This window comes from Lissotriton helveticus, chromosome 4_1 (genome assembly GCF_964261635.1).
Source record: "Lissotriton helveticus chromosome 4_1, aLisHel1.1, whole genome shotgun sequence".
Classification (NCBI taxonomy): Eukaryota; Metazoa; Chordata; class Amphibia; order Caudata; family Salamandridae; genus Lissotriton; species Lissotriton helveticus.
The window spans coordinates 1,670,516,117-1,670,544,004 of NC_136063.1; the positions used below are offsets into that span (position 1 = coordinate 1,670,516,117).

The following is a 27,888-nucleotide window of genomic DNA, read 5'->3' on the forward strand; positions in this document are numbered from 1 at the left end:
CCTATGGAAAACTCAATGTTAAAAACACGTTTTGGGACCCCCCTTTTTTCTCGGCCCCCCCTTGACGAACCCCCCCCAAATTTTCAAAGGCTGCTCAGAAACAAAATGTGCCATTTTCCTGAAAATTTCAGCCAATTCCGTCCACAAACGGCAAAGTTATTAGACATAGAATTTTCAAAAAACCCATAGAGAAAAAATCCTAACTATATATACCTACTGGCGACCGCCAGTAGGTAATATATATATATACATATATGTGTATATTCACTGAAAAAAACATAGGTTTCAGGGACATTGATGTTAGTTGGTCATTTCACTCATACAAAACCAGAGAAATGTGTCCGTTATAGTTAGTTCAGCTAACTATAACTTGTGCACCCGCAATGCACTGCTGATGACGTCATATATTACATCGTTCATGACATGGTCAGTGACATCACTGATGACATCACTGCTTGACATCTCAAATGACATCACTGATGACATCATCCAGTGACTGTGTGTTTCTATAAAGTTTAAATATGTTTTATATATATGCAAAGGTGTATTGTAGATTGAGTGGGTGTATAAGTTTCTGGATGGAAGATTTAGCAGGTGCGTAACTGACTGTATAAGAGAGCGATTAAATGTGTCATACTGAATGCATAGGTTAGTGACTAAACTGTGTGAATGTCTGTATCAGTCTGTCTGTTGTTGTGTAAGCTGCTGCATGGATTGGTGAGTAGTTACATGAGTGTCTATATGGGTTATTGATTAGTTGCCTGAATATTTGTATGGGTGTCTGAGTGTGTGTGTGGGTGGGTGGGAGGTGTGTGACTGTGTATAGATGTGTCAGTGGTTGATTCACTGGGTGTATGGGTTCAAGAGTGCATGTGAAAACAGCTGTATGGATGGGTGAGTGTGTGAAAGGGTGTGTTGGAGAGTGAATGGATGGCTCAGTGGTACATGTCCAAGTAACTACATATCTAAAAGACAGTGTATGGAAGAGTTGGAGTATATAAATGACTATACGTGAGATCAGTGAATGTGAGAGTGTCTGTATGGATGAGTGTGTACTTGTATCAGTGATTGTATAACAGAGTAAGTATGTGTTAGTATCTGTATGAATAAGTGAGGTTGTGTGTGTATACCTGTATAGGTGAGTAAATGGAAGTGTGATTGATTCTTAGCATGACTTACTAGCTGTGTAAATAACTCTGGATGAGTGGCTGTGTGATTGTCTGTATAGGTGTATGAGTGTATATGATAGTATTGTATTGATGAGTGACTGCATATATGAGTGACTGTGTGGGTGAATGAGTGGATTATGTGAGACTTAGGAATCAGGGAGTGAGTATGTAGTAATTGGTATTGGTGTTTCTATGGTTTCGAAAATGATAGTCTGTATTTTAGAGTGGGTGTGAGGAGGTACATCAGATTTTCACGTGGATGATGTTATCAGTGATTTCATTTGAGGTGTCATCTGTGATGTCATCATTTATGTCACTGACCATGTCATGAATGATGTAATATGTGTCGTCATCAGCAGTGCATTGTGGGAGCGCGAGTTATAGTTAGCTGAACTAACTATAACGGCCACATTTTTCTGGTTATGTTCTAGTGAAATGTCCAACTAACTATATCCTCCCTGAAACCTATTTTTTTTTCTGTGAATTTCTAAGGTATTTTAAATGCTAATTTCTAACTATATCATCCCTGAAACCTATGGTTTTTTCAGTGAATTTCAAAGGTTTTGTTATGCTAATTTTTCCCTATAACGTCCCTGAAATCTGTGTTTTTTTCAGTGAATTCCAAAGATTTTTAAATTCTAATTTCTAACTATAAAGTCCCTGAAACCTAATTTCTACTATAACGTAGCAGTCGCATTGGCAGAGTGGTGGATGAAGGTGAGCATGGCCTCCAAACAGCTTTTAGCAATCCCGCTGTGTGGGATTTAGCAAAGGTAACAGGAGGGATAGTTAGCCCCAAAGGTCAACCTTGGGGGCCAACTACCCATTTTATTACCTCCAGTAAGTCCCACACAGAAGGATTGCTAACTTGTTATATCAGGCCCCGCCCCCTCGCTGCACCACTGTGCAAACGCGGTACCTGGTGCATTGTAAATTGGGAGATTAAGTCCCCTTGAATCCTGATGGTCCCTGGCGGCCAACTAGCCCACCAGCCACCTCCAGTAAGTGCCACAGAGCTACATTGCAGAGTCGTGTAAAAAGGGGCATGGCCATAAACCACCTCTCAGCAACTCAGCTCTCTGGCACTTACTGATGGTACCTGGTGGGCTAGTTGCCCCCCAGGGACCCTTAGTATTCATGGTGAATTAATCCCCCAACTTAGAATGCGCCAGGGGGTGCGTTTGCAGAGTGCTGAAGGAAGGGGGCAGGGCCTCAGGCAAATTGCCGGTGTCTTAATTCTTTTTTATATTTTTCTTTTCTGGGAGGGGGCTGCATGCCCCCCCTTCCCTGGGCACTTTTGGTCCTGGGGACCCCATCCCCTGGGACCGGCCCTTTGCTTTGGGGACTGTGGGGGAGGCCCAATGCCCCCATGGTCCTGCCAGCTCCCTGCCTCCTGCGGGAGCCTGCATTGCTTTTGAGCATTGGGAGCTGTTAACATGCAGCCCCCCTTGCTCAAAAGCAATCTGCTTTGCTTCATTGAAGCGAGAGCAGGTTTTCCTGCTCTCGCTTCAATAAAGAAAAGCAGGGTTTGCTATGGCAGGTTGGGAGCTGTGCTCCTGATCTACCTTAGCAAACAGCATCCCAGGACATTTCAGGAGCAGGCCCTGGGGGTGACGGTCCCCCGGGGCATCAAGGGCTCATGGAGGGGGGCCGCACAGGCCCACTCTCAAGTCTTTAAAGCCCCAGGGAGGAGGTCTACCACAGACCCCCGCAATTCAAATCAGTTTGTGCCCCGGGAAGGTGCCAGTCTCCGGTGCTGCGGAAGGGCCCCTGCAGAGCATGAGCTTTATACTAATTGGCTGTCAACACTACAAACCAGGAAGTGTTGGCAGTCATCTTGTGCCTCGGTAGAACCAAGGCACAAGAAAACAGAAAAAGAAACATGAAAAACGCGAAAAGGGGGCACGTTAGAAACACCCTGACCCCTTAGGCCTGCTCAGGGGGTCCCACAAGGATCCCCAAGGCCAGCCCAATTATTATTTTTATTTTAAATCCTGGTACACGTTTCCCACAAAAAAAAACAGAAGCCGCATTACTAGTTATTAGCCCCCTGGGGAGCCAAATCCCGGGGGCAATTTGCTTAATTATAATGGGGGCCCCAGAGGGCCCCCCCAGCCCCTGTGTAAACACTTCCTGTGGCGTGTTTTAAGATGGGGATTTAATTCCTCTTCAATTCTGAGGTCCCCTGGGGAACAACCAGCCCACCAGGTACCTCTAGTAAGCGCCATGGACCTGTGTTGCAGAGGGTTGTGAAAAGGGGTGCGGCCTCTGAACACTACTCTGCATTGCAGCTCCCTGGCGCATACTGGAGGTTACTGGTGGGCTAGTTGGCCACCAGGGGACCTCAGGATTCAAAGGGACTTTATCTGCAAACTTAAAACGGACACAGATCGCGTTTACACAGGGGCGAAGGGAGGTGACGGGCCTGAGGTGACATGTGCAAACACGCCGTGTGGCGAGTTTTAAGTTGAGGAAATATTTCCCCTTCACAACTGAGGGCCCCTAGGGGTTAACTAGCCCACCAGGTGCTTCCAGTAGACACCACTGTGCTGCGTGAGAGGTGGCCCAGGCGTGCCCCTTTTTACACCTCTCTGCAACACAGCTCTGTGGTGCTTACTAGAGGTACCTAATGGACGACTTAATCAACCAAATTAAAACGGACACATGGCGCTTTTACACAGTGGTGAAGGGAGGGGATGGTTAGGAAAGTGCCTCTACATGTAGTGGACCAAAGTAAAATCAGCCAATCTACGAATTCCAATTTACTCACCTGTTATCAGGAGAGACCTCAGTGCTGCATCTTTGAGCCCAGTACTGATCCTGAAAAGTAATTTTACCCATACTTACCAGTAACTGGAATGTCCTTCAATAGGCTAACATTGACTGGTTTCACTTGGAAATTCTTTTAAGTGTGGAGTTTTGGAACTTACACATATTCCTCTAAAATCAGCCAAACAACTAATCCCGATTTACTCACCTGTTATCAGCGGAAACCTCAGTGGTGCATCTTTGAGCCCAGTACTGATCCTGAAAAGTAATTCTAACTGTCCTTACCAGTAACTTGAATTTCCTTCCATGGGCTAACATTGACTGGTTTCACTTGGAAATTCTTCTAAGTGTGCAGTTTTGGAACTTTCAAATATTCACCTAATCATCAGAACAACAAATTCCAATTAACTCACCTATTATCTGGAGAGAACCTAGTGCTGAGTCTTTTAGCCCAGCACTGACCCTGAAAACGAATTCTAACAGTACTTACCAGTAACTTGTATTTCCCTTCATAGCAATCCATTGTGTTGTTTTCACCAGAAAAGTTTCAAAGTGTCGATTTTCACAAACTACAAATATTCCTTAGAAATCACCTGTATGACTTAAACCCATTCTTTTAACTGTTTACAGGAGATGCACCATGGCTGGATCCAGGATCCACCACTGAGTAAGAAAAAGTAACGATAACACTATTTACCTGCTACGTGAATTTCCTCCAATAGGATAACATTGGTGATGCTATGTGAAAACGTTTCTAAGTGTCAACTTTTAAAAAACAATAATATTCCTTAACAATCACTACTGTAATCAAAATGATTTTACTCAACTGTTTACAGGATATGTCCCAGGATTGAATCTAGGATCCAGTCCTTGGTTAGAAAAGTAATCCATAAAGTAACTAATTGGATTTAACTAGAAATCCCCATTGAGCATTGTGTTTGACATTGTGTTGCCAATTGCAACAACTGTAACTACTGTACTTAAAAGTCTAATGCCTATTTGCAAAGTATTTAAACTAAAGTAATTCATTCTGAGAAATTATATTTGGTAATGTAAAGTATAATGTAATTATAATGTAATTTAAAAATTAAAATATCTAAATATGAACAGTTTAAAAAATTAAGTGAATCAGTATTAAAAAAATAATTATAACAATTAATACATTTAAAAATTGTCATTTACAAAACCTTGAAATTCGCTGAAAACCCATAGGTTTCAGACATGTTATAGTTAGGAATAAGCATTTAAAAAACCTTTGAAATTCACTGAATATATATTCTTGAAATTCAGACACACAAATATTTACACTCTGATAAATCCATTTCACCTCTACTAATTATATGCATTTTTATTATGTATGTGTTTATATTTTCCTATAAATATACAGAGACATATAGCAATATATAGGGAGATACATACGTGTAAAGTGGATAAGTACAAGTTTATAAGTAAATGAGATGTTTTTCCAATTAATAATTCTAAGAACTGAATGGAAAAGAAAATCTTAAAGTTTAGATAAGTCTCACTGTGATTTGTACTCAGATCCCGGCTTTCAGAGTGTAGAGTGCTAAGCATGATACCATCAACCCACCTTTACCAGGTTGAGCTTTTCATTTTGACAGAAGAGATTGCATTCACGGGGAATTCTTATCTTTTATTGCAAAATCATATCTCACATAAAATGTACTGTTCAACAGAGTCATAGCGTTACTTGAGTCCTCTGGGCAACATCCTTCCCTAGCATAGTTCAATATGCAAAAGTTGAACAGAATAGAAAAGTAATAACATTCTGTAGGTCTTTGACTGTAGAACATTAAAAACTTTGAAATGTTCACTTTGCTGCAGCAATTTGCTCCCTCGGCACAAGGGAAGTTCCATGGTGTAATGGTTCGCACTTTGGAATTTGAATCCAAGGATCCGAGTTCAAATCTCAGTGGGACCACTTTCATGACTGTTGATCAAATCTTTTTCTGTCAAGTGTATTCATAAATATCACAAATCTAACACGCGTAGAGTGAAACATTAATTTATTGATTGTATTCTAAAAGTCTATTGGATGTGACCAAATTATAGAACTTTTAGAAAACATGGAAATTAAATGGCTCAAAATAATAAGACATTTTGCAAGCTGACTCTGTTTTCTCAAACTCACTAAAGGGGGCTGATGCAAGATTATACTTTCTTAAATCTTACTGTTATTGATTAGGGGAACATGGAACTTTTTAATTGGAAATTCTTCATTATAACAAAACTTGAGGACCCAAATTGTGTATTATGGTGACAGAAGATATGACGTTTTGAATAACAATCTTGAAATTCAGACACACAAATATTTACACTCTGATTTTCCGTTTTTTGTATATTAGTATGGAAATTGTGAAATAAAACGTTTTTCATGCTGATTTTCAACAGTCGATCTGCAATCGTGAAACATAAGCTTTTGCTTGGAGGCCTCACAGGTACTGATCTAATTTTCTGTTTTAATATTATTCACAAATCATATGATATGCTTTGTATAAATCAACTATATTGTTAGATCAAAATTGAGTAAAAAGTGACTATCTCAATTTCATGGCATATAGAAGAGTAAGGAGAAGAAGCTCATGTTTCAAATGTGGAGAGGCAACAACTTTTCATTATTTTCACCTTTACTAATTATATGCATTTTTATAATGTATGTGTTTATGTTGTCCTATAAATATACAGAGACATATAGCAAGATATAGGGAGATACATACGTGTAAAGTGGATATGTACAAGTTTATAAGTAAATGAGATGTTTTTCCAATTAATAATTCTAAGAACTGAATGGAAAAGAAAATCGTAAAGTTTAGATAAGTCCCACTGTGATTTGTACTCAGATCCCGGTTTTCAGAGTCTAGAGTGCTAAGCATGATACCATCAACCCACCTGTACCAGGTTGAGCTTTTCATTTTGAGAGAAGAGATTGCATTCACGGGGGAATCTTATCTTTTATTGCAAAATCGTATCTCACATAAAAAGTACTGCTCAACAGAGTGATAGCGTTACTTGAGTCCTCTGGGCAACATCCTTCCCTAACATAGTTCAATATGCAAAAGTTGAACAGAATAGAAAGGTAATAACATTCTGTTGGTCTTTGACTGTAGAACATTAAAAACTTTGAAATGTTCACATTGCTGCAGCAATTTGCTCCCTTGTTCCATGGTGTAGTGGTTAGCACTTTGGACTTTGAATCCAAGGATCCGAGTTCAAATCTCGGTGGGACCACTTTCATGACTGTTGATCAAATCTTTTTTTGTCAAGTGTATTCATAAATATCACAAATCTAACACGGGTAGAGTGAAACATTAATTTATTGATTGTATTCTGAAAGTCTATTCGATGTGAGCAAATGATAGAACTTTTAGAAAACATGGAAATTAAATGGCTCAAAATAATGAGACATTTTGCGAGCTGACTCTGTTTTCTCAAACTCATCACAGGGGGCTGATGCAAGATATTACTTTCTTAAATCTTACTGTTATTGATAAGGGGAAGATGGAACTTTTTAATTGGAAATCCTTCATTAAAACAAAACTTGAGGAATCAAATTGTGTATTGTGGGGACAGAAGATATGACGTTTTGAATAACAATCGTGAAATTCAGACACACATATATTTACACTCTGATTTTCTAAAGTAAATCCATAACCATAAAGTAAAATCTTTCGAAAGACGTGTCAAAGGTAATAATCTGAATTTCTCTTTCAAAGAAATTCACAATTAAATGCACTGTGTAAGTCAAGCATGTTGTCATATAAGAAATCAGCAAAAATTAACTATCTCATTACTGGTCATATAGATGAGAGAGGAAATGAACCTAATGTTTAAATTGTGGATGGGAAACAACAGTTTTTAGTTTTCAGCTTCAATACATATGTTTATGAATAATTGATTTCTTTATATAGTCTTATCGCTATCTAGACGGATATAGCTATGTATACATAGATGCATACTTATACGTTGATAAGTATCAGTATAAAACATTGACGTTATGTTTTTCCAAGACCAAATTCTAAGAAATGGGTGAAACAGTAAATCTCATAATTCAAGTAGGTCCCACCGAGATTTGATCTCGGATCGCTGGATTCAGAGTCCAGAGCGCTAACCATTACACCATGGAACCCTCCCATATATGAGTCATTTTTCCATTGAGACAAAAGAGAGCGCATTAGTGCGGGGACATTTCTTACATTGATGAAAGGATATCTCTGTTGAATGCTCATAGTGTAAAGAGCTATAATGTGATTTGATTCTGTTCAGATACATTCTCCATAACAGTGTTAAATATGCAAACGTTTATCAGGATAGGCAAGTTATATCATAATGATCATCTTTGACTGTGTCATATTAAAACATTTTACATTTCCAAACTAATACACCCATTTCTTTGTCTCTCACATGGGCTGCGCCAAAGAGCAATGATTGGCACTTTGGACTTTGCATGCAAAGGTACCAGTCCAAATCTTGGGGGTACTATTTTATTACTCTTGACCTTTTCCATTTCTGTCATCTTTGTTTATTGATAGCTCAAATCCAACACCAGTAGGTTGAAAGAGACAATTATTGATTCCTTTCAAAACGTCCATCAGCTTGAACAAGTTACAGAAATACAAACATTATAATACGTTTACATTAAGCATGGGCGTAAAATCCGTTACGCTCGCGGATTTTTCGTATTTTCGGAGAATCCGCAATCCGCGAACTCTCGCGGATGAGGCGAGAATACGCAAAATCCGCGCGAAGCGGATTTTTTGTTTGTGTTCGCGCTGCTCGCGGTCCGCGGCGCGGGCAGGAACAATCTCGCACTAGCGAAAGTACAAAAATTACTTAGTAAAGGAAGTGGCCCAGTCTCCAACTTCCTGTTCCTGTCCAGCAAGCTCCTCCCATAGGGGTGGGGTGAAGGAAGAGCCCCAGTCTCCAACTTCCTGTTCCTGTCCAGCAAGCTCCTCCATTTCCTGGCCACTTTTCGATCATTTTTGACTGGGAAGGATTACTTTTTGTGGTTGCTGCTGGATATTTGGATTTGAGGCTTTTTGGATTACTTTTGGATTCGAATTTTGATTTCACAAAGAAGTAAGTTGATGTTGTTTGTTTGTGGTGATTTTTGTGTGTGTTGTTTTTTTTCGACTTTTTTGGGGGGAAAATCTGCAAGTTCGCGAGCTGAGGATGTGTTTTTGCTTGTGTTCGCACTGCTCGTGTCCCGCGCAGCAACAATCTCGCACTCGCGAAATTGTAAAAATTACAATTCTGCTGCACATGAATTGAAAACCACCAGGCTTATTTATGGGTGCATGGATGATACAACTGTTTTGTTGAAATTATTTTTGTTAACATGATTCTGGCCAGGGCATGGATGACATTGGATTGTGCTGATTTTTGTGTGTTTTAGGACTTTTTGGGGTGGTGTTGGGGGCTTGCTATGGGGGTGGGGGCCATTTTATTGTCTGGTCCCGTGTGGGTGGGGGTCTAGGGGCCATTTGTAAGTTGTGTGCTTTGTGCCATAGGCCTGCACCCACTGTGCTCTGATGTCATCCATTATGCCCAGGGGGGCCCAGAATCGGTCTGTTCGCGGATTTTGTGGGTTTTTGCCACGTTCGCGCCGTGAAGCAACAATCTCGCACTCGCGAAATTGTAAAAAATGCAATTTTGCACCGGAAAACCACCAGCAGGCAGCATAAGCCTTCTGAAAATGGATGGATGGCATTGGATTGTGGTGATTTGATTTGTGTTGTGTGTTTTCACTTTTTGGAGTAGGGGTTGGGTGCTGGCTATGTTGGTGGTGGCCATTTTGAGGCATGGTCCTGGCCATGTGGATGGGGGGGTCAAGCGGCCATTTTGAAGGCAGGCAGTGAGCTTTGAGACATAGGTGTGCCTTGCTTTCACCCATTGTGCCCAGGCGGAGTCAGGGGTACATGAAAGCACAACCCTCTGTGTGTGTGCTCTCTTGGATCAATGTTAAATTCCTGTTTCCCAAAAATTTAGCAAATCCTAATTTTGAAAATTCCATATTGTGTGGTGTGCACGTGTGTATTCATAAATGCCTACTTGCTAACTGTTTATTCAAGCGCTACATATGCAACATTTATATTTACTGATGTTCCTCTGTCTTCGTTTGCGTTTAGGTGCACAAAACTACGCATCATCATCGTTGAGCATCAGTGCCAGGAAGAAGTGCTGCTGCGGCCTGTTGTTCCGACATCTGAAGAAGATGGCTCCAAAAAGAGGTGCCCGTAGGTCCTCTTCCAAGAAAGATGTCTCTACTAAGGAGAAGAAGAAGCAAGTGGCACCACTTACCAAGGCGACTGGTTGCTCAACCAAGACATTTTTTGGGCAACAACAACCAAAAAAACAAAGGCCCACCATGAGTGCTGCACAGGTAGCCTGTTTAGTTGTTGAATCACCAACGACCAGTGATGTTGGATCATCGCAAGAAAGTAGCAGCACGCCATCAACACAGGTTTTAACTCATCTCACAAGTACTATTCAACAACCAAAGCCGCAACAACAACTGCATGGGCTACTAGTACAAGCAGAAGTACATGCGCAAGGAGCTGTCCGAGAAGGAGCTGTCCGAGAAGGAGCTGTCCGAGAAGGAGCTGTCCGAGAAGGAGCTGTCCGAGAAGGAGCTGTCCGAGAAGGAGAAGGCCGAGAAGGAGCTGTCCGAGAAGGAGCTGTCCGAGAAGGAGAAGGCCGAGAAGGAGAAGGCCGAGAAGGAGAAGGCCGAGAAGGAGAAGGCCGAGAAGGAGAAGGCCGAGAAGGAGCTGTCCGAGAAGGAGAAGGCCGAGAAGGAGAAGGCCGAGAAGGAGAAGGCCGAGAAAGAGAAGGCCGAGAAGGAGAAGGCCGAGAAGGAGCTGTCCGAGAAGGAGAAGGCCGAGAAGGAGCTGTCCGAGAAGGAGAAGGCCGAGAAGGAGAAGGCCGAGAAGGAGAGGTCCATGGAGACTTGCAAGTAGAGGTCAGTGAAGATGGCCATGGAGCGGTGCAAGTGCCCACAATGGTTGTTCTTCCAGAAGTAGGGGCACAGGAGGAAATTGACTTTGGAGCCGGGGTATCATGTCAGGAAGACGAAGCCACTCCTCCTGATGATTCATTTTCTCCCAGCTCCCCAGCAAGGAAAAGATCAAGGAGGGTGTGTAGAAGTTCCTCTTCAAGCCCCGCTCCATCAGATGATGATCTGGATCTGGATTGGCAACCATCTCCGACGTCTGAGAGGGAGGCACACCATGAGCTGCGAATGGTATCAAATCTTAAAAGGAAGGGCCCCGGAAAGCTCATACTTATGGATCCGAACGTCGGACTTGATGAAGTGGTGCATTCTGATGTTGTTGAAGAGGATGACAGCAATGACCTAGTCATCACACATGTCAGTCCAGCCACACCGGCCATGCAGCAGACAGACATTTACACCCTATCCCGACGTCATGCTGAGCGTGACCCTGGCGACGTGCCACTGGTAGCACCACCAACGCAGTCAAGTAGTACCACAAGTTCAACAAAACCTACAGCTCCCATATTTTCTCCCCGGAGGGGGACTCCATCCAGCTCGACTCCCTCAAGTAAGGTTGCTGCAATAATTGCACAACCCAGTAGATGTCTGCAAGGCTCATCCACCACTGCTTCATCTGGCATTGGTAGCAGTATCACCTCGTGCGGCAAAACCAGAAGTTTCCAGTCCCCAGTTTGGAACTTTTTTAGTGTCCATGAAAAATATGATAACATAGCCGTTTGTTGCATTTGTAAGACTAGCGTTAGCCGTGGTAAGACTGGTACCAACTATGGAACCGGAGGCCAGATAGGTCATCTTGAAAGAAAGCACGCTGTCGAATGGTTTCCGCACCTAGCAAACGTCAAGGGAAAGCGATCCCAAAGGGCAAGTGGCCAAAATATACCCATAGTAGGTGTTTCATCTGAAGATGATGGGGAGGTAGAAGAAGCGTCAGACATGTGTCCGGTTGCACCCAGTACCCCTTGCAGCACCACACCCTCTGTAACACATAGCAGGCACACTGAGAGTCTGGGAGACACACCAATGCGGAAAATGTCAACACTGATCAGAAGTGGGTCGAAGAAGGCATCAGCATCATCCCGTAAATTTGTCCAGCGCACCATTTCAGCCATGTTCTCCTCAGATGCGCAATTTCAACGCAACCACCCAACTGTACGCCTCTATAACACTAAGCTGGCAAAAATGCTAGCGGTGGACCTTCTCCCTTTTTCGTTTGTCGAAGGTGTGGGTTTCCTTGAACTCGTGGCAACATTGGCCCCTAAATGGAAGGTTCCTAGCCGGTACTATTTTGCCAGGGTTGCTGTTCCAGCACTACACAAAGAGGTGCTTGAGTTGGTGGGGGCAGCTTTGCAGAAGAGTGCTGTTCACACTATACACCTGACAACAGACATGTGGACCAGTTGCGCAGCCACTGATTACATGTGCATCACTGCACACTGGGTCTCTTTTTCAGGGGTTATTAAACAGATAAATGCAGGTGGTGACTTGGTCGAGATTTTTAAGGGTGCTCGTAAACATGCAACATTAGCCATGTTTGGCATGGAGAAAAGTCATACTGCAGTCAACATTTTGGCTGACTTTAACAAAAAGGTCTTGCAATGGCTGCGCCCAAGAAATTGCAAGGTTGGTTATGTTTCTACAGATAATGGCAGGAATGTAGTTAAGGCCATGGAGGACGGTTTCTATTTCAGAGTGCCGTGTTTGGCGCACTGTATCAACCTTGTTGTGCAAAATTTTTTGAAAAAAGAACTTGCAGTCGACAAAACACTGACCATCTGCAGAAGAATATGCACACATTTCAACCATTCTTTTAAGGCCCGGAAGGAGCTGAGGCGCAAGCAAAATGAACGTAGAATGCCAGTGAAAGCACTTATCCAGGAGGTGGCAACACGTTGGAACTCAACCTTCTACATGCTTGAGCGTCTGCATGAGCTGTTTCCAGTAGTCAATGAGTATTTCTACAACCTGGGTGGTGATACGACAGGAATGATACTAGCGGTGGAGCAATGGCAGCTAGTTAAAAGCCTGACAGACATGCTTCGGCCTTTTGAGGTCTTCACGCGTGACGTGAGCAGGGAGGACTGTTCTTTGAGCAAAGCTATCCCACTGTTGCTGAAGCTCGAGCACCAAGTCAAGGTGGTGTCTTCACAATTAAAGGACGTTGGAAAGAACGAAGCACATGAGTTGGCGCAGAGATTATTACAACGCCTAGTTAGCAATGAACGGCTTGTAAATATCAAGAAACAACAGCACTACATTTGTGCTACTATTCTGGATCCACGTTACAAAAAGCCATTGTTTGGCAAAGTAATAATTCCTTTTGAAACATCGGATGTTACAGAGTACAAAGGTTGGCTAGCTCAGTCAGCCATTCGTTTTGAAATAGAACGGAAGGAAACTGTAGGAGAAGACAGTACTACTAGTGAATCAGCAGGCGATCAGGCGTCCCAAAAAAGCACTTCACCATCTGTGCCTGTGGCAGAAGTGAGTGATTTTTCCTCTGAGCCGTTAACCACACCAGCAACCGTATCATCTCCACCAGGCGCATGCGATATGTCTGAAGCGAGTTGGCTAACTCAGCTAGGGTTTCCTGGTCCTAGAAAGGACACAGAAGTGCAAAGTACAGGAATCCGGGAGGACATTCTTTCAATGGTGCAGGCCTATCTGGATGACTCAACAGAGGTCAATATTACTGAGGACCCATTGGCGTATTGGCATGGGAAAAGAAAAATATGGCGAGAGCTCACCAACCTGGCTATCAATTACTTGTCTTGCCCACTCGCAAGCGTGTCTTCAGAACGTGTTTTTAGTTCTGCTGGTGGCATTGTGACTTCCAAAAGGTCCCGCCTCTTGCCCGCAAATGTGGAGCGGCTCACCTTGATAAAGATGAACCAGCACTTCATACCACCAGATTACAGAGTACGAGAATGCACGCAGGAAGAAGAGGACACCGCCCTACCCGAGGAAAGTTCTCCTCAGTTACCAGAAGTAACCCCGACTGATGAGTTAGCAGAGTATGAGGACGAGTTCTGCTTCCCTGACAGCGAGTTCTGAAAATGACTCAATCATTCATTAATTGTAAATAGTCCTCCTTATTCACTTTTATTCCTGTGTGTCTGCCTTTCTTTAGCAAGTGCTTCATCACATTCCCAACAAAACTGTAATCAACCAATAAAACAACAAGCCCATCAACAGAACTATCTTGATTTTGATGCCGCAGCATTCCTCAGGTTCACAACAGTTAGTTGACAAGAACTCAGTCCTGGTCGTCTATCCTGAGTCCTCCTCCTCCAGACTCACCCTATCCATTACCCATAATGCTGATGCCTGGATTCTGCACAATGAAGAAATGAAGGAGCCAGCCCTCAAACACAAATTACAGGTAAGATAAGCTTTTGGATGGGAGGTAGTATAATGGAGTATTCGGAGAGGCGAGAGAGTGACAGTGGTACTAGCAGCAAAGTCCTAGGGCTCTTGAATTAACAAACTCTGTGACAGGCATTTACTTAGGAAAACATTTGGCCTATTGCACGTGAACGTGTAGGCGTTATATTGCTCGCTTGCCTGTCTCAGGGGTGCTGTCTCTGGGGCTTCTAGGTTTTAGGGTTGTGTCAGCACCGCTACCACATTTCTAATGTTGATTGTTTTTGTTTTGCAGAAAATCCACGCCGGGAAACTCCAGTTGTGGCCCTGCTGCAGAACGCGTTAGGACTCTGAGAATTCCAGGTGGAGCCAGCCCTCTAACACAAATTACAGGTAAGATAAGCTTTTGGATGGGAGGTAGTATAATGGAGTATTCGGAGAGGCGAGAGAGTGACAGTGGTACTAGCAGCAAAGTCCTAGGGCTCTTGAATTAACAAACTCTGTGACAGGCATTTACTTAGGAAAACATTTGGCCTATTGCACGTGAACGTGTAGGCGTTATATTGCTCGCTTGCCTGTCTCAGGGGTGCTGTCTCTGGGGCTTCTAGGTTTTAGGGTTGTGTCAGCACCGCTACCACATTTCTAATGTTGATTGTTTTTGTTTTGCAGAAAATCCACGCCGGGAAACTCCAGTTGTGGCCCTGCTGCAGAACGCGTTAGGACTCTGTGAATTCCAGGTGGAGCCAGCCCTCAAACACAAATTACAGGTAAGATAAGCTTTTGGATGGGAGGTAGTATAATGGAGTATTCGGAGAGGCGAGAGAGTGACAGTGGTACTAGCAGCAAAGTCCTAGGGCTCTTGAATTAACAAACTCTGTGACAGGCATTTACTTAGGAAAACATTTGGCCTATTGCACGTGAACGTGTAGGCGTTATATTGCTCGCTTGCCTGTCTCAGGGGTGCTGTCTCTGGGGCTTCTAGGTTTTAGGGTTGTGTCAGCACCGCTACCACATTTCTAATGTTGATTGTTTTTGTTTTGCAGAAAATCCACGCCGGGAAACTCCAGTTGTGGCCCTGCTGCAGAACGCGTTAGGACTCTGTGAATTCCAGGTGGAGCCAGCCCTCAAACACAAATTACAGGTAAGATAAGCTTTTGGATGGGAGGTAGTATAATGGAGTATTCGGAGAGGCGAGAGAGTGACAGTGGTACTAGCAGCAAAGTCCTAGGGCTCTTGAATTAACAAACTCCGTGACAGGCATTTACTTAGGAAAACATTTGGCCTATTGCACGTGAACCAACACGATGACAGTGTTCAGTTAAATGAAATTACTGCAAAACCACCACCCACCCAGCTCAAAAGTAGTAAAAAAACAGGTATGCTCAGATAAAGTTTGAAAAAGTATATTTATATCCCTAACAAAATAATCTCCCGCAAGACCCTCCCTAACCCCAACAAATAGTCCTCAAAAGTCCCCAAAAAACCCAACTCCCAATTCCCACCCCCCAAAAGTCTCAAAAAAGGGGCAAGGGACACTGTAGGGATGCAAGCTGGTAAGTTTGGCCTCCAGGGCATCATGCTTTAGGGCCAGGGCATCATATTTTTCTTGGAGGATGGCTTGCTCTAGGCGGAGGCCCTCCACCACATTTTGAAATTTGTGCCATTTCTGGACCTCCGCCTCTAGGTCTGACACTCTGCGGAGTGCACGGCGCAAGCGACCTTTAACAGTGCTGCGAGGTGCAGCTTTTGCTGCTCGGCGGTGGCGTCTTCCGGCACGGCTCCGGTTCGCTGGAGCACTGTGCTTACCGGCAGAACGTGGGGTAACAGAGGAGGATGTAGACGATGTTAAGTTGGATGCACTGGAGTGCGTGTCATCCCCCTCGAGTTCCACCAGTCGCCGATATTCCGCAACAGTTGCTTCCAGCCTCCGTTGCCGGGCCAGTACAGCCAGCATACTCCTCGTTGGTTTGGAGGTTTTAGTATTGCCAACTATATGAAGAAAGAAAGACATAATCTGTAAGCAATGCTCTTTAGGAATATGATTAACACAAAATGATTCAGCAGGAAGTTGTGTCACAGTACAACTAGCAACTAGCCAGGGCAGTACAAAACTATTCAGGCCAGTATCATGGGCGTCCGCAGGGAGGGGCGCTTGAATCACCATTTCCCTTCCCACAACTCTCTTGTATCCTTGGTTTGGTGCTCTTTCATATGAAAGAGATGTGGCAGAAGTGAGTGATTTTTCCGCTGAGCCGTTAACCACACCAGCAACCGTATCATCTGCACCAGGCCCAGGCGATATGTCTGTTTCCCTCCCTCTCTCTCTCTCTCTCTCTCTCTCTCTCTCTCTGTCTCCCTCTTTCTGTCTCCCTTTGTCTCCCTCTACCTCGCTGTCTCTCTCTCTCTGTCTCCCTCCCTCACCCTCCCTCTGGCTCCCTCCCTCTCTCTCTCTCTCTCCTTCTGTCTTCCTCTCTCTCTGTCTCTGCCTCTATCTGTCTTTCGGTCCCAGCCTGCTGTAATTACCATATTGTAATTTGTCACTGGGCCACCACTGGATACACATCATATCCTATCTAAGAGTCAGATAGTACCATGATCCAGCTTACCTGTACTCGCCACCGCCACTGTCTCCTTCCTCACAGTCTGTACTTCTTCTTGGTCCGACTCCTCTAGCGCCGCCTCCTCCCCAGATTGACCCTCGGACTCCGAGTCAATGATGACCACATCCGAGCTGGCCCCGCCACCAGATGTTCCACCTACAAAGTAGATTTAAGAATGTTAGATTACACCACTCCACTAGTATTTGGTCTATGAATGAAAAAATGTGAAAACAACTGAAAAAGTAATTGACTGTCTACTCTAGTCTAAAGTAAATGTCCCTCCTTCCAGGGAAAGCTGTTGTCTTGCTTAATTTTTTTGTCACAATTGTTGAATGCTTGCTTAATTTTAACATACATTATTTTTCTCTGAACAGACAGAAACTGGACTTCTAAGGACAAGAGGAACATCAACTTGAAACCAGGTGAAAGCTCGGCTCGACCACAAGAAATTTCTACCAATCCAGTACTCATCAACTCTGCACCAAGCACTTTTCCATTTCCAACTAACTTTATTTTAATATATGTGTTTACTTAAACTTTTAATAAAGCTTTTAAACTTGAATTGACTCTGTAGTTTTTCCTCCAGAGAGTCCAGACTAGAGTGACTGAGCGAAAAGTTTTGCAATTTTTGGAAGGAGGAATCTGTGCTGCTGACACTACCAGGTTTATTTATACAGTGTGCCAAACACGCCACTCTGAAATATTATTACTCTGGTCTTTGGTGTCCATAGTTCGGTTTGTGGAGAAGTGTCCCTGCAACAGTAGTATTATGGATTTTGCTCCTATCTAAACACTATTTCGAAACAATTAAATTAGGAATGCTTGGACAACAATAGGTCCTCTATATTTAAATGAAAACTTACTGGGGCCAGCAAAGGAGCACTCGCCGCCCTGGCCTGCATCCTCCTCCTTTGGAGCCACTGCTGCATCCTCCTTTTCCGCCCGCTTGCCCCTGGGCGGACCTGACGTACAACATGAAAGAAATAACAGAAAACATTGATGATTGCTGCTTGCCGATGTCCTTGTCAACCAAATCAAACATTTAGAAAGAACAAGAACCTACTATTTCAGCCAAAAAGAGGGCTACAATGGAAGGACTGCACCTGAGCCTCTACTCTAGGGGCAGATTTACAAGCCCCTTGCAGCTCTTCTGCTCCATTCTTGCGTCAATTTTGTGACGCAGCGCCACAAGAGAGGCGCCATGGTCTGGCGTATATTAACAACGTGACGCATATGGGAGATGCATCCCATTCTAAAACCCTGCGCCATTAGGGAGCATTCCATCGCAAGGGATGGCGTTCCTGCGCAGGAACGCATGCTAAAAGTGGCTATGGGGAATATATAAAATTTCAATCAGTCATTTAGGACAATGATGCGTCACTGAAACCCTGCGCCTGCATGAAGCAGACTTACGGCTTGACGCAGCATTGCTGGAGCTGCGCCATCGTTGCAACGCAACTCCATCAAAGAGCCGCCTTTACGGCACCGATGCGTAACGCTTCGGTGACGTTTTGGGACCATGGTGTGCCGCATTGTAAATACGGCGCACCATGGGTGGTGCTGCCGTGCCACACACTTTGCAGGGATGCGCAGGTAATTGCTAATCTGACACTTACGGGCATACTTACGAGTTCTGAGCTGGACACCTCCAGATGTGCACCAGAACAAATACGTAACGCAAAACTAACCTTGCGTCACGGCAGATGCGCCGCTATTACAATGCGGCAAACCCTGGCGCAAGGGTAGGCAGATGCGTAACGCATCTCGTGACGAAATAGGGGCGCATCTCTAGAGTCGCTTCGTGGGCGCAATGCAACTATAGCAGTGCTCAGGGCTGCCCAATACTCTACATACCGCATCAGTCCTTACGCCTGCTTCAAGCAAGCAGGCATAAAGAATTGACATAGCAGCGTCGCGGAAGTGCCTGCGCTAAATCTTGTAGATTTTACGCAGGCACTTTTGCGAGGCACACATCTGCCTGACCGGCACCACCCACCCCCCACTCCCCCCCTGCGTGGGAACGCACCCATTGAGGCGCAGGCCCAGGCATTCACGTGGCGCATCTCCTTAGATGCATCACGTTGTACATGACTCGCAGGGATGCGCCACGTTTACGTCGCTGTGCGTCAGGTAAGGCAGTGTAAACGTGGAACAAGGGGCTTGTAAATCTGCCCCTTTGTGTCTAGCATTACGCAGTTCTGTAAAATACACTCATACTCAGCCCAATTAAATGAACACAAAATAGATAACAAATAAGCAGTGGCACCGGCACAGAGAAGGAGAACAGTGCACCTGAAATGCACAGAAGATTTTGAAATATTAATGAAAAAATTGCTACTACTACTCACCAAGACCGGGGACCTCCACTCCCAGCACGTCTAGCAGGTCACGCTCTCGGTCAAGGATGTCGGTCCAGCGGTGGGTGACCTGATTGTAGGTGCGCTGGACCCCCGTGATCTTAAAAAGGGCCCGGCACACCTGCCCCCACCGCTTCCGTCGCTCCTGGCTGTTGGTGTAACCAGCAGCAATCCTGCCGCCTGCCGCGATGGTCCTGGGGAGACGGCGCTGCACGTAAAAAACAAGTGCGCCCACCTCCTCAGGGCTGAAAATCTCCCGGGACACCACCATTTCCGCCCTCAATCGACCACACGGGAGCCGGGCACGGGCTGCGGTGCCCGTCTTGGGCAGCTTGACTGCTGTCTTCACCATGTTCTGGGCAGGTAAGGAGATAAAATGAAAAAGAATAAGAGTAGAGAAGAAGGAAAGTAAAAGTTTAAAAAAGTAGTTCAAAAGTAAACAAAAATAGCCTAAAACACAAAAATATAGATCTAGAAAAATACAGGGATAGAAAATAAGTTAAATAGATCAAAAAAATAGTAAAACAAGCAAAGGATGGCAGAGATATAGAGAGGATAGAAACACCATACCCAGACACATAGGAATGAATGAAAAACAAGATGGCGGCCCGATCACGTGCGCGTAAGTAAGTTCGCACGCGATTTCTCTCGCGAACTCGTGCGAACTTGTATTCGCAAGGCGCGAGTCGGGCGAGATTACACTTAGCGGGCGGAAACGGAAATACGTCACGCAAACAAAATGGCGGCGCCCATACTCAACCTTGAGGTAACTCGCACGAGTTCGCGGCCTCCACGGGCCAGTTCGCACTACGACGCGCCCCGCGAATAGGGCGAAATTACCGAAAAACGAGTTTTGCAAAAGCAAAACGAACGAGCAGGTGCAAAAGTTCGAGCTCATCATTTGTAACCATTTACCTGTAGTGCTTCCTGAAGGGGCCCTCCAGAATCCGGTTGCCTACTTGCAACTATTGTGTGACCCTGCTCTGACAGTCACAGAATAGTTACAAGTATGCCATTGCATCCTGTTAAAAAAAATTATTTACTTTGCATTTGCAACAAAAAGGAAAGGGAGCAGACAAGCAGGTGCCAGCCTTAATTAATGTCAGTTGGGGCAGGGCAGGTGTTGTTGTTTGCAAAACTTAAGGCACTTAGCAGGTGTTTGTTCACTCAGTGGTCAATCAGAGGGTGTTGTGATGACACTGAGGGTGGCATGGGTGTGCCAGCCAGAGGGTGGCATGGGTGAACCAGAGTGCCAGTGTTGACAGAGGATGGCAGTGCTTTGCTTTGCCCCAATAATGTACACTGGTGAACTAGAGGGTGATGTGATGACACAGAGGGTGACATGGGTGAGCCAGAGGGTGGCATGGGTGACCAAAGAGAGTGCCAGTGGTGACAGAGGGTGGCAGTGATGAAGAAAGCTTAGCAAACAGGCTGGGCACGTAGAAACAACAAGTTCGCTAAACTGGCGACCCGACAAGTAAGTTCGCAATTTGCGAAATAGTACAAAACCCTCGCGAACTTGCAGAAACCCGTGCGAACATACACACCCCCAAAAAATCCGCTAATCCGCGAGAATTCGCGGATTTCGCGTATTTTCGCAATCCGCGAATACGCAAATCCGCCCATGCTTAGTTTACATCACATTCCTACACAAAATAGTGTGACATTAAGAAATCCTATCCTGTTTTTCTGAAATGCATTTCAGAGGCCTGATTCCCAGCATCCCTTTTTGAAGCTTTCTGCGCTATTGATAAGGCGAATTTAGCACATTTTGAAAGAGAAGTGTTCTTAAATCAAACCTAGAGAACCACAATGACGGTATCATTCAGATAGTACAAATGTTTTTTGTATATTAGTATGGAAATTGTGAAATAAAACGTTTTTCATGCTGATTTTCAACAGTCGATCTGCAATCGTGAAACATACGCTTTTGCTTGGAGGCCTCACAGGTACTGATCTAATTTTCTGTTTTAAGATTATTCACAAATCATATGATATGCTTTGTATAAATTAACTATATTGTTAGATCAAAATTGAGTAAGAAGTGACTATCTCAATTTCATGACATATAGAAGAGTAAGGAGAAGAAGCTCATGTTTCAAATGTGGATAGGCAACAACTTTTCATTGTTTTCACCTCTACTAATTATATGCATTTTTATAATGTATGTGTTTATGTTGTCCTATAAATATACAGAGACATATAGCAAGATATAGGGAGATACATACGTGTAAAGTGGATATGTACAAGTTTATAAGTAAATGAGATGTTTTCCAATTAATAATTCTAAGAACTGAATGGAAAAGAAAATCGTAAAGTTTAGATAAGTCCCACTGTGATTTGTACTCAGATCCCGGTTTTCAGAGTCTAGAGTGCTAAGCATGATACCATCAACCCACCTGTACCAGGTTGAGCTTTTCATTTTGAGAGAAGAGATTGCATTCACGGGGGAATCTTATCTTTTATTGCAAAATCGTATCTCACATAAAAAGTACTGTTCAACAGAGTGATAGCGTTACTTGAGTCCTCTGGGCAACATCCTTCCCTAACATAGTTCAATATGCAAAAGTTGAACAGAATAGAAAGGTAATAACATTCTGTTGGTCTTTGACTGTAGAACATTAAAAACTTTGAAATGTTCACATTGCTGCAGCAATTTGCTCCCTTGTCACATGGGAGGTTCCATGGTGTAGTGGTTAGCACTTTGGACTTTGAATCCAAGGATCCGAGTTCAAATCTCGGTGGGACCACTTTCATGACTGTTGATCAAATTTTTTTTGTCAAGTGTATTCATAAATATCACAAATCTAACACGGGTAGAGTGAAACATTAATTTATTGATTGTATTCTGAAAGTCTATTCGATGTGAGCAAATGATAGAACTTTTAGAAAACACGGAAATTAAATGGCTCAAAATAATGAGACATTTTGCGAGCTGACTCTGTTTTCTCAAACTCATCACAGGGGGCTGATGCAAGATATTACTTTCTTAAATCTTACTGTTATTGATAAGGGGAAGATGGAACTTTTTAATTGGAAATCCTTCATTAAAACAAAACTTGAGGAATCAAATTGTGTATTATGGGGACAGAAGATATGACGTTTTGAATAACAATCGTGAAATTCAGACACACATATATTTACACTCTGATTTTCTAAAGTAAATCCATAACCATCAAGTAAAATCTTTCGAAAGACGTGTCAAAGGTAATAATCTGAATTTCTCTTTCAAAGAAATTCACAATTAAATGCACTGTGTAAGTCAAGCATGTTGTCATATAAGAAATCAGCAAAAATTAACTATCTCATTACTGGTCATATAGATGAGAGAGGAAATGAACCTAACGTTTAAATTGTGGATGGGAAACAACAGTTTTTAGTTTTCAGCTTCAATACATATGTTCATGAATAATTGATTTCTTTATATAGTCTAATCGCTATCTAGACGGATATAGCTATGTATACATAGATGCATACTTATACGTTGATAAGTATCAGTATAAAACATTGACGTTATGTTTTTCCAAGACCAAATTCTAAGAAATGGGTGAAATAGTAAATCTCATAATTCAAGTAGGTCCCACCGAGATTTGATCTCGGATCGCTGGATTCAGAGTCCAGAGTGCTAACCATTACACCATGGAACCCTCCCATACATGAGTCATTTTTCCATTGAGACAAAAGAGAGCGCATTAGTGCGGGGGCATTTCTTACATTGATGAAAGGATATCTCTGTTGAATGCTCATAGTGTAAAGAGCTATAATGTGATTTGATTCTGTTCAGATACATTCTCCATAACAGTGTTAAATATGCAAACGTTTATCAGGATAGGCAAGTTATATCATAATGATCATCTTTGACTGTGTCATATTAAAACATTTTACATTTCCAAACTAATACACCCATTTCTTTGTCTCTCACATGGGCTGCGCCAAAGAGCAATGATTGGCACTTTGGACTTTGCATGCAAAGGTACCAGTCCAAATCTTGGGGGTACTATTTTATTACTCTTGACCTTTTCCATTTCTGTCATCTTTGTTTATTGATAGCTCAAATCCAACACCAGTAGGTTGAAAGAGACAATTATTGATTCCTTTCAAAACGTCCATCAGCTTGAACAAGTTACAGAAATACAAACATTATAATACGTTTACATCACATTCCTACACAAAATAGTGTGACATTAAGAAATCCTATCCTGTTTTTCTGAAATGCATTTCAGAGGCCTGATTCCCAGCATCCCTTTTTGAAGCTTTCTGCGCTATTGATAAGGCGAATTTAGCACATTTTGAAAGAGAAGTGTTCTTAAATCAAACCTAGAGAACCACAATGACGGTATCATTCAGATAGTACAAATGTTTTTTGTATATTAGTATGGAAATTGTGAAATAAAACGTTTTTCATGCTGATTTTCAACAGTCGATCTGCAATCGTGAAACATACGCTTTTGCTTGGAGGCCTCACAGGTACTGATCTAATTTTCTGTTTTAAGATTATTCACAAATCATATGATATGCTTTGTATAAATTAACTATATTGTTAGATCAAAATTGAGTAAAAAGTGACTATCTCAATTTCATGACATATAGAAGAGTAAGGAGAAGAAGCTCATGTTTCAAAGGTGGAGAGGCAACAACTTTTCATTATTTTCACCTTTACTAATTATATGCATTTTTATAATGTATGTGTTTATGTTGTCCTATAAATATACAGAGACATATAGCAAGATATAGGGAGATACATACGTGTAAAGTGGATATGTACAAGTTTATAAGTAAATGAGATGTTTTTCCAATTAATAATTCTAAGAACTGAATGGAAAAGAAAATCGTAAAGTTTAGATAAGTCCCACTGTGATTTGTACTCAGATCCCGGTTTTCAGAGTCTAGAGTGCTAAGCATGATACCATCAACCCACCTGTACCAGGTTGAGCTTTTCATTTTGAGAGAAGAGATTGCATTCACGGGGGAATCTTATCTTTTATTGCAAAATCGTATCTCACATAAAAAGTACTGTTCAACAGAGTGATAGCGTTACTTGAGTCCTCTGGGCAACATCCTTCCCTAACATAGTTCAATATGCAAAAGTTGAACAGAATAGAAAAGTAATAACATTCTGTTGGTCTTTGACTGTAGAACATTAAAAACTTTGAAATGTTCACATTGCTGCAGCAATTTGCTCCCTTGTCACATGGGAGGTTCCATGGTGTAATGGTTAGCACTTTGGACTTTGAATCCAAGGATCCGAGTTCAAATCTCGGTGAGACCACTTTCATGACTGTTGATCAAATCTTTTTCTGTCAAGTGTATTCATAAATATCACAAATCTAACACGGGTAGAGTGAAACATTAATTTATTGATTGTATTCTGAAAGTCTATTCGATGTGAGCAAATGATAGAACTTTTAGAAAACATGGAAATTAAATGGCTCAAAATAATGAGACATTTTGCGAGCTGACTCTGTTTTCTCAAACTCATCACAGGGGGCTGATGCAAGATATTACTTTCTTAAATCTTACTGTTATTGATAAGGGGAAGATGGAACTTTTTAATTGGAAATCCTTCATTAAAACAAAACTTGAGGAATCAAATTGTGTATTATGGGGACAGAAGATATGACGTTTTGAATAACAATCGTGAAATTCAGACACACATATATTTACACTCTGATTTTCTAAAGTAAATCCATAACCATAAAGTAAAATCTTTCGAAAGACGTGTCAAAGGTAATAATCTGAATTTCTCTTTCAAAGAAATTCACAATTAAATGCACTGTGTAAGTCAAGCATGTTGTCATATAAGAAATCAGCAAAAATTAACTATCTCATTACTGGTCATATAGATGAGAGAGGAAATGAACCTAACGTTTAAATTGTGGATGGGAAACAACAGTTTTTAGTTTTCAGCTTCAATACATATGTTTATGAATAATTGATTTCTTTATATAGTCTTATCGCTATCTAGACGGATATAGCTATGTATACATAGATGCATACTTATACGTTGATTAGTATCAGTATAAAACATTGACGTTATGTTTTTCCAAGACCAAATTCTAAGAAATTGGTGAAATAGTAAATCTCATAATTCAAGTAGGTCCCACCGAGATTTGAACTCGGATCGCTGGATTCAGAGTCCAGAGTGCTAACCATTACACCAAGGAACCCTCCCATACATGAGTCATTTTTCCATTGAGACAAAAGAGAGCGCATTAGTGCAGGGGCATTTCTTACATTGATGAAACGATATCTCTGTTGAATGCTCATAGTGTAAAGAGCTATAATGTGATTTGATTCTGTTCAGATACATTCTCCATAACAGTGTTAAATATGCAAACGTTTATCAGGATAGGCAAGTTATATCATAATGATCATCTTTGACTGTGTCATATTAAAACATTTTACATTTCTAAACTAATACACCCATTTCTTTGTCTCTCACATGGGCTGCGCCAAAGTGTAATGATTGGCACGTTGGACTTTGCATGCAAAGGTACCAGTCCAAATCTTGGGGGTACTATTTTATTACTTTTGACCTTTTCCATTTCTGTCATCTTTGTTTATTCATAGCTCAAATTCAACACCAGTAGGTTGAAAGAGACAATTATTGATTCCTTTCAAAACGTCCATCAGCTTGAACAAGTTACAGAAATACAAACATTATAATACGTTTACATCACATTCCTACACAAAATAGTGTGACATTAAGAAATCCTATCCTGTTTTTCTGAAATGCATTTCAGAGGCCTGATTCCCAGCATCCCTTTTTGAAGCTTTCTGCGCTATTGATAAGGCGAATTTAGCACATTTTGAAAGAGAAGTGTTCTTAAATCAAACCTAGAGAACCACAATGACAGTATTATTCAGATAGTACAAATGTTTTTTGTATATTAGTATGGAAATTGTGAAATAAAACGTTTTTCATGCTGATTTTCAACAGTCGATCTGCAATCGTGAAACATAAGCTTTTGCTTGGAGGCCTCACAGGTACTGATCTAATTTTCTGTTTTAAGATTATTCACAAATCATATGATATGCTTTGTATAAATCAACTATATTGTTAGATCAAAATTGAGTAAAAAGTGACTATCTCAATTTCATGACATATAGAAGAGTAAGGAGAAGAAGCTCATGTTTCAAATGTGGAGAGGCAACAACTTTTCATTATTTTCACCTCTACTAATTATATGCATTTTTATAATGTATGTGTTTATGTTGTCCTATAAATATACAGAGACATATAGCAAGATATAGGGAGATACATACGTGTAAAGTGGATATGTACAAGTTTATAAGTAAATGAGATGTTTTTCCAATTAATAATTCTAAGAACTGAATGGAAAAGAAAATCGTAAAGTTTAGATAAGTCCCACTGTGATTTGTACTCAGATCCCGGTTTTCAGAGTCTAGAGTGCTAAGCATGATACCATCAAACCACCTGTACCAGGTTGAGCTTTTCATTTTGAGAGAAGAGATTGCATTCACGGGGGAATCTTATATTTTATTGCAAAATCGTATCTCACATAAAAAGTACTGTTCAACAGAGTGATAGCGTTACTTGAGTCCTCTTGGCAACATCCTTCCCTAACATAGTTCAATATGCAAAAGTTGAACAGAATAGAAAAGTAATAACATTCTGTTGGTCTTTGACTGTAGAACATTAAAAACTTTGAAATGTTCACATTGCTGCAGCAATTTGCTCCCTTGTCACATGGGAGGTTCCATGGTGTAATGGTTAGCACTTTGGACTTTGAATCCAAGGATCCGAGTTCAAATCTCGGTGAGACCACTTTCATGACTGTTGATCAAATCTTTTTCTGTCAAGTGTATTCATAAATATCACAAATCTAACACGGGTAGAGTGAAACATTAATTTTTTTGATTGTATTCTGAAAGTCTATTCGATGTGAGCAAATGATAGAACTTTTAGAAAACATGGAAATTAAATGGCTCAAAATAATGAGACATTTTGCGAGCTGACTCTGTTTTCTCAAACTCATCACAGGGGGCTGATGCAAGATATTACTTTCTTAAATCTTACTGTTATTGATAAGGGGAAGATGGAACTTTTTAATTGGAAATCCTTCATTAAAACAAAACTTGAGGAATCAAATTGTGTATTATGGGGACAGAAGATATGACGTTTTGAATAACAATCGTGAAATTCAGACACACATATATTTACACTCTGATTTTCTAAAGTAAATCCATAACCATAAAGTAAAATCTTTCGAAAGACGTGTCAAAGGTAATAATCTGAATTTCTCTTTCAAAGAAATTCACAATTAAATGCACTGTGTAAGTCAAGCATGTTGTCATATAAGAAATCAGCAAAAATTAACTATCTCATTACTGGTCATATAGATGAGAGAGGAAATGAACCTAACGTTTAAATTGTGGATGGGAAACAACAGTTTTTAGTTTTCAGCTTCAATACATATGTTTATGAATAATTGATTTCTTTATATAGTCTTATCGCTATCTAGACGGATATAGCTATGTATACATAGATGCATACTTATACGTTGATTAGTATCAGTATAAAACATTGACGTTATGTTTTTCCAAGACCAAATTCTAAGAAATTGGTGAAATAGTAAATC

At 41.8% G+C, this 27,888-nt stretch overlaps 7 non-coding genes across 7 annotated transcripts; 4 read left to right on the forward strand and 3 right to left on the reverse strand.

Moving 5' to 3' along the window:
* Nucleotides 1-7,115: 7,115 nt before the first annotated feature.
* TRNAQ-UUG (transfer RNA glutamine (anticodon UUG)) lies at nt 7,116-7,187 on the forward strand. Its single transcript has one exon. It is a non-coding gene; the product is annotated as a tRNA-Gln (tRNA).
* Nucleotides 7,188-8,013: 826 nt separating this feature from the next.
* On the reverse strand, nt 8,014-8,085 carry TRNAQ-CUG (transfer RNA glutamine (anticodon CUG)). The gene has a single exon. It is a non-coding gene; the product is annotated as a tRNA-Gln (tRNA).
* A 13,878-nt stretch (nt 8,086-21,963) lies between these two features.
* Nucleotides 21,964-22,035, forward strand: TRNAQ-UUG (transfer RNA glutamine (anticodon UUG)). Its single transcript has one exon. It is a non-coding gene; the product is annotated as a tRNA-Gln (tRNA).
* Nucleotides 22,036-22,860: 825 nt separating this feature from the next.
* TRNAQ-CUG (transfer RNA glutamine (anticodon CUG)) lies at nt 22,861-22,932 on the reverse strand. Its single transcript has one exon. It is a non-coding gene; the product is annotated as a tRNA-Gln (tRNA).
* Nucleotides 22,933-24,482: 1,550 nt separating this feature from the next.
* TRNAQ-UUG (transfer RNA glutamine (anticodon UUG)) lies at nt 24,483-24,554 on the forward strand. Its single transcript has one exon. It is a non-coding gene; the product is annotated as a tRNA-Gln (tRNA).
* An 826-nt stretch (nt 24,555-25,380) lies between these two features.
* TRNAQ-CUG (transfer RNA glutamine (anticodon CUG)) lies at nt 25,381-25,452 on the reverse strand. The gene has a single exon. It is a non-coding gene; the product is annotated as a tRNA-Gln (tRNA).
* A 1,550-nt stretch (nt 25,453-27,002) lies between these two features.
* TRNAQ-UUG (transfer RNA glutamine (anticodon UUG)) lies at nt 27,003-27,074 on the forward strand. Its single transcript has one exon. It is a non-coding gene; the product is annotated as a tRNA-Gln (tRNA).
* Nucleotides 27,075-27,888: the final 814 nt, after the last annotated feature.